Raw genomic sequence first — 6,738 nt, 5'->3', positions numbered from 1 at the left:
GGTAGCAAAGATCACAAAATAACTGTGGTGTAACTCCTGTTTACGAGGTATTTTGAATAAATATAAAATTTAATAAATGGAGTAATACACACACACACACACACATGCATATGAATGTGTGTGCGTACATGCGTGTGCATGTGTGTGAGTGAGTGTATATGTGCGTACATACATGCAGACATCTAAAGGGTTTTCATTTATTTGTCTTATATTTTCTCATCCCCTTTTCCTAATTTTCTCCATTAGTTTGCTTCTTTCGCGTTTTCGTATTTCTTACATTGGTAGAACGCAGGCGTGCACTTTCTCCCTCCCTCTCACTCAGTATAATTTCTACGTCTCTCTCTCATGTACTTTCATTTTCACCCTACTTCTCTCTGTATCACCAACCTACATTTCTTGCATATCTATCGTCTATCAGCCTACATTTCTTGCATATCTATCGTCTATCAACCTACATATCTCTCTCTCTCTCTCTCTTTATCTATCTATCTATCTATCTATCTATCTATCTATCTATCTATCTATCACATCTATAACATCTTCTATTCGCTCACCTGTACACCACACACACTAGCTTCCGTATAACTTTAGAAACCAAGTGCCGTCAGCCGGATAAAGCCTCAGTTCTCTTACTCTGCTGCCATCGCCTATTTTTCATTAGATTTTGAGAAAATGTCATTACTTGGATAACCTCTCTGTTTACACACACATTTTTGAAATTTCTAAGTGATGTTCCATTAATGGAGAGGAAACCGTTCGCTTGCGGAACTAACGTTTGCCTTTGGCTATCACACACACAGAGTTTCTCTCTCTCTCTCTCTCTCTCTCCCCCTGTCTGTCCCTCCTTCTCTCTCAGTATGAAAGGATTTGTCGGTATTTTCCATTGAATTTTTGTTTTTTACAATTTTTGTTGTTATTATTTATCGTCTGTCAGTGTGATAGGAAATTGTTTGCCTGTTGATGAGTTTTTGTTTTTTTTTCTTTATCGTTTTTCCGAAATTGATGTTACTGATATAAGAAGCATATATAAATTGTAATCAAATGATTCGGCATGTGTGTGCGTAGTCGCTCTCTCCACTTTTTCTGAAAATAAAAAACCATATTCTCTCTTTGTGAATTGTCTTTTTGTATAAACACACACACACACACAAACAAACACACCACTACCTTTCTGTATAAACACACACATACATATCTTTATGGAGAGACATATCTATCTATCTATCTATCTATCTATCTATCTATCTATCTGTCTGTCTGTCTGTCTGTCTGTCTATCAGCTTGCATGCATGTCGGTTTGTCTGTCTGCCTGCGTGTCGGTCTTTCGCCTGTCTGCATGTCAGTTTGTCTATTTCTCTATCGAGAGAGAAGGTGAGAAAAGAGAAAGAGGGAGTAAGGTAGGTGTACACGCGCGGGCGTGTTGAAAAAGAGGAGGGAAAACTTCATGCTTCATGCGAGGCGTAAGAATAAAGCACTTGTAAATAAATAACTACATTAAATTCTTCAATATCTTACGACAATCCGTAAGTGCCGTCGTGTAAGAGGAACCATGGTGCCCCGGCGAGCCGATTCAGCTCAGGTTTCACTTACCGGCTGCAGCTGTTTCATTTCACTGACATTGCTAAGGGTCTTTGAAGAAAGACACTAATGTTACAGCATCGCATTTCCTTTTTAAAATCTGAAAGCCCTGCTGATAGTTAAATTTAGACAGGATAAATTGAGGCGAAATTCAAAATTCTTCGGTTTCGTCATCAAATTCCATGAAGGCTGGTTGATGTTTTTGCAAGTCTTTCATTCCATTACCAGATTTGATAAAAGGATAAGTGCTACTTAAAGATTGAGGTCGATTCCGCTGATATCTATCTACCTGCCTGTCTTTAGACAGATAGATAGATAGACAAGCAGACAGACAGACAGATAGACAGACAGACAGACAGATAGATAGATAGATAGATAGATAGATAGATAGATAGATAGATAGATAGATAGATAGACAGATAGATAGACAGACAGATAGATAGATAGATAGATAGATAGATAGATAGATAGATAGATAGACAGACAGACAGACAGATATATAGATAGATATGCAAGATATTTGGACGGTAACGGAATGTTTCGTGGTTATGTTGGTGGCTATATATATTATATACACGTACATGTGTGTAAACATGTGTATGTATACACATGTTTGCAGACGCACGCGCACACATGTATACATACATGTGTGCGTACGTACATATATATACATACATACATACTTGTGCTTGAGTACATATATGTGTGGAGAGATAGAGAGACAGGGAGTGAGAGAGAGATTGAATATCATATCAAAGAAGCTAAATGATATGGAATGTGTGAGGAATGCATTATAAGAAGGAAATGAAGGCAAGTTCCATTGATTCATGAGCGAAAATGTCACGGTGGAATTTCGTTATGGAAAGCCCATGCTGCTAATTATTTAGTTCTGCTTAAATGCATTCGCGTAAAAATCGTCATCGTTGTCGTCTGCTTCGTTATTATTGAAACCAACGATCTCGAGCTTAGCCCCAAGTCAGTCCTGACTGAGTATGCTTGCGATCAAAGAAGCTCTAGGTATGACCATCCCGTCGTTTTAATATTTAAGGTCTACACTGATCAATGTGTCGTACTTTTATTTGGAAGAGTGACTTCTAGGAAATCTAGTTGTTTTTGTTGCAGGTCGTGCGACTGCATGGAAGCTTACCCACCTCCTCTCTTCATAAGTAGAAAAGTGTTTTTTTGGTGCTGTAAACTCATAACAAACACTAAAAGCTGTTTCTGTTGTAGTCGCCCCAGGTCAGCTGTGACCGATCAATGCTATGGCGTGCAGATAATCTAATGACGAAGCGCAAACCACGAATCTACCTTCTCGGTTATAGTAAACCTTTGGCTAACTGAGGACGTCACGACACACTGTGACCTGTAGTAATGACTCATATGTGTTGCAGTATCACAGTCTGGAGACATTGTACTGTCTCTTCTGTCCAGTCTATTTCTGTGTATCCATAGACTCTAGTGTTGACCACAGCGGAAATGGTCAATGTGAACTTGGCCACAGTATAGTAGTTGCTGTTCCTTCTTCACTTATTGTTAATGATATATGGATCTCATTATAGTGCTGGGGAATGGGGAAAGGCGGAGGCTATTGATGTTGCAGCCATTTCTGTGCGTATGTGTTCCATGTGTTGTCTAGGCTGAGTGGGACAGATAATAATTTTAGGATGTTGTAGTAGTGCCGTGTGTGTGTGTGTGTGTGTGTTAAGACGTCCTAAGCAATTGTCCATCTGAATTTGCAATGGAGGTAATTGGAGTAAGAAAGAGGGTGGTGGTGGTAAAAAAAAGAGACACATGTAGTTACTGATAGAAGATGTGGGGGGAAAAGTGCGAACAATAGACCTATAGTTGCGAGATACACACACACACACACACACACAAAGTTGTCTTTATTTTCTACGTACCAGCCTGGCATGTAGACCTCTATCGGCTTATGTGATATATTAATAAAAAGTAGCTAAACAGCACGTATTGACTTCCAAAGGTTCGTGTAAGTATACGCATGAACGATACAATAAAACTTAGATAAGATGACCTTAAAGATTAGAGTAGTAGAAAGGCCAGGGACACCCATAAAATCCCTGACCTGTAGGACAGTAACTATATAGTGCGTAGGATAAACCCACGGATGAATGATAAAACTAGGAATGTAGTTTATAGTATAAGATGTACTGCGGGACGGTGCAGAAAAAGGACAACATATATTGGGGAGACAACACGTAGCATAGGTGAGCGGATAAGTAAACACTGGCGGGAACTCAAGAAGGGGAAAGTTTACTGCTTTACTAACATGCTCAATTAAAACATGGAAGTTTGGTTAATAACATAGATGTTAAGATATTATCGACACATAAAACAGACACTCAGACAGATTATAGAGGTCATACACATACTAGCAGATAGGCCGAGCTTCAAAAGAAAACATGAATGGAATAACGCCTCCCACCACCACCATACTACGCAACCTGACGACTAAAGGCAGAATGAGAAGAAAAAAGGACAATTGCAAACGGTATAATACATAAACCCATATACACATACTAAAGACAGAATGAGAAAGAAAAAGAAATAAATGAATAAAAGACACGGGTACAAACAGTGCAGTAACCATATTGTTGTTGGCACTCCGTCGCTTACGACGTCGAGGGTTCCAGTTGATCCGATCAACGGAACAGCCTGCTCGTGAAATTAACATGCAAGTGGCTGAGCACTCCACAGACACGTGTATCTTTAACGTAGTTCTCGGGGCTATTCAGCGTGACACAGAGTGACAAAGCTAGCCCTTTGAATTACAGGAACAACAGAAACAGGAAGTAAGAGTGAGAGAAAGTTGTGGTGGAAGAGTACAGCAGGGTTCGTCACCATCTCCTGCCGGAGCCTCGTGGAGCTTTTAGGTGTTTTCGCTCAATAAACACTCTGGGAATCGAAACCGCGATCCTATGACCGCGAGTCCGCTGCCCTAACCACTGGGCCATTGCGTCTCCAGTACCCATATACACGCACACAAAACATAGTAAACGCAGGCACGTACACACACACTGATACAGACGCAAACGCATGCGCAGATCAGGATACATACCACAAAAAGACAAAATGGAATAAACAGAAGAGACACGTGGGACAGAGTCATTGAAGAGGTCACAGGATGTGTGAGGAAAGAGCTTTGACAAAGAACCTAAAATAATAATAAAGCTGAAATGAAGACGAAATATATAGTGCGTGTGTTTAATTGACAAAATATAACCATCCCCAAGAGTAACAATATAAGATACAATAAATAGTCGAGTGGAAAACAACACTTTCCAGTTACATCGTTCATATAAAATAAGGAGAGTTAAAATGTGTTGTAGAAGTAGTGTTTTGTTTTGAAATAAGATACAGTCCATAACTGTAACTGAAGGAGAAATGTTGCAGGGATAAAATTAAGGAAACTAACATAGGATGTGATGTAACCTGACGGAATCGAGATACGGCAAATCTATATCTTGTTCAGTTGAAAAGATCGTTCGACAAACACAACGACCGGGTCTGCCAGTCCCTGTTTTGACAGAGTTTCAAATAAAGTGCTTTGAGTTCCGCTTACGTAGCAAGTGTAGACTGCGAGCTATCTCACAAGTGGGGAAAAAGGTAGAGAGAGAGAAACTAGGGAAAACAGTGAATAGCAAAACATCACCTGGCTGCGTGAGGGTGGCTACAAGAAGAAACACAAGGGATGCAGGAGGGAAGCAAAGGAACGATACAATCACAGAGAAGTAGGAGTGAATACAATGTATAAAAGAGAAAAGGAAAGAGAAAAATCTCGTGGAAAAAAAGACGAGATAGAGAAAGAAGAAAAGTGAGAGAGAGAGGGGGGAGAGAAGTACAGGAAGAATGAGTGCAAATAAAAAGAGCAAATAGAATAAAGAGATGAAGCAAAGGAGAAACCATAGGTTGTGCAGAGAGAATTTTATCGGAATAAAAAGAAAAACATCCAAAATATAGGATTGAAACAGGAAGAAAAGAAAGTGAAAAGGAAGAAAATAATGTGAAAGAGATAATGGTGGGGGAGGGGGCGGAGAAGCTAGAGCTGAAAAACTGGAGAGAGAAAAAAACAGTAGAGTTAGGAATAAAGAATCATTAAATAGTAAATGGGAAGATGTAAGAGAACGATTCTGCAAAATGTGAGGTTTCGTTTTTAGATAAGCCTGTAGTTTTGAATTTAGAATAGATCGGAAAGAGGTAATTGTGACAAAAATGAAATATTGATAGAATCTTTTATTTTATTAGATATCGTAGTTTTATATAAACAAGACTTTCATCAGAACTTAATCGGAGATTCTCTTAATATTTGCTAGAGAACACTATGTGCGGAAGCAAACACGTGAAAATGATTTTAAAATGGAAAAATAAAATAAAATAATGGTTAAAAAAAAAAGCCAAGTACACTCCTTTTATTAAACATGGTATCAGGGAATACTACTGGTGTTCCCTTGTTTTAAGAATATCACATTAAATGCTAGATTCTCCAAAGCAGATAATTACGGCAGCAGCAACAGTTCCTACCTTAAATAGGTGCTGGCGGGAATGACTGAATCCCTAAGTAAAGGAACAAATCAAAAAGAGTTAATTATAGAAATATTGGATTACACTGAGGACCTCTAAGGCATAAACTAACATCTACGTGACGTATAAAAATAGACAGAATTTCCGTACGGTACATCACACTATAATATATATTGATGACATTATTAAAAAAAAAAAAATGGAATTAAAGCAAAATATATCTAAAATACCTCGAAATTGTCTCGTTGCAATAAGCTGTATCTCTACTTCAATAAAAAACAACTAATTCTTCCCATCCTTAAATTTTGCATTAAATACATTAAAGTTTCACTTATTTATTATTCATGAAAAAAATGCCGACAGGAAATGGAATTTTGTATTTAATTCAAATATTTTATACGTTCCACACACACACACACTCTCTCTCTCTCTATCCTTTTCTTCCCTTAAGTTTCTCTCTCTCTCTCCCTCTCCACCTTTTTCTGTTTATCTTTTTTTTTTGTCTCATCTGTTTTTCTCTCTCTCCTTTCCCCTCCTTTTTTCTCTCTTGCTTTCCATCCCTTTCTTTCTGTGTGCCTCTCTAGCATTCTTTTTTTCCCTTTCTCTCTCTCTCTCTTACCT

This window comes from Octopus bimaculoides, chromosome 3 (genome assembly GCF_001194135.2).
Source record: "Octopus bimaculoides isolate UCB-OBI-ISO-001 chromosome 3, ASM119413v2, whole genome shotgun sequence".
In the NCBI taxonomy this organism is placed as follows: Eukaryota; Metazoa; Mollusca; class Cephalopoda; order Octopoda; family Octopodidae; genus Octopus; species Octopus bimaculoides.
Note: the sequence above shows the minus strand (reverse complement) of the source record.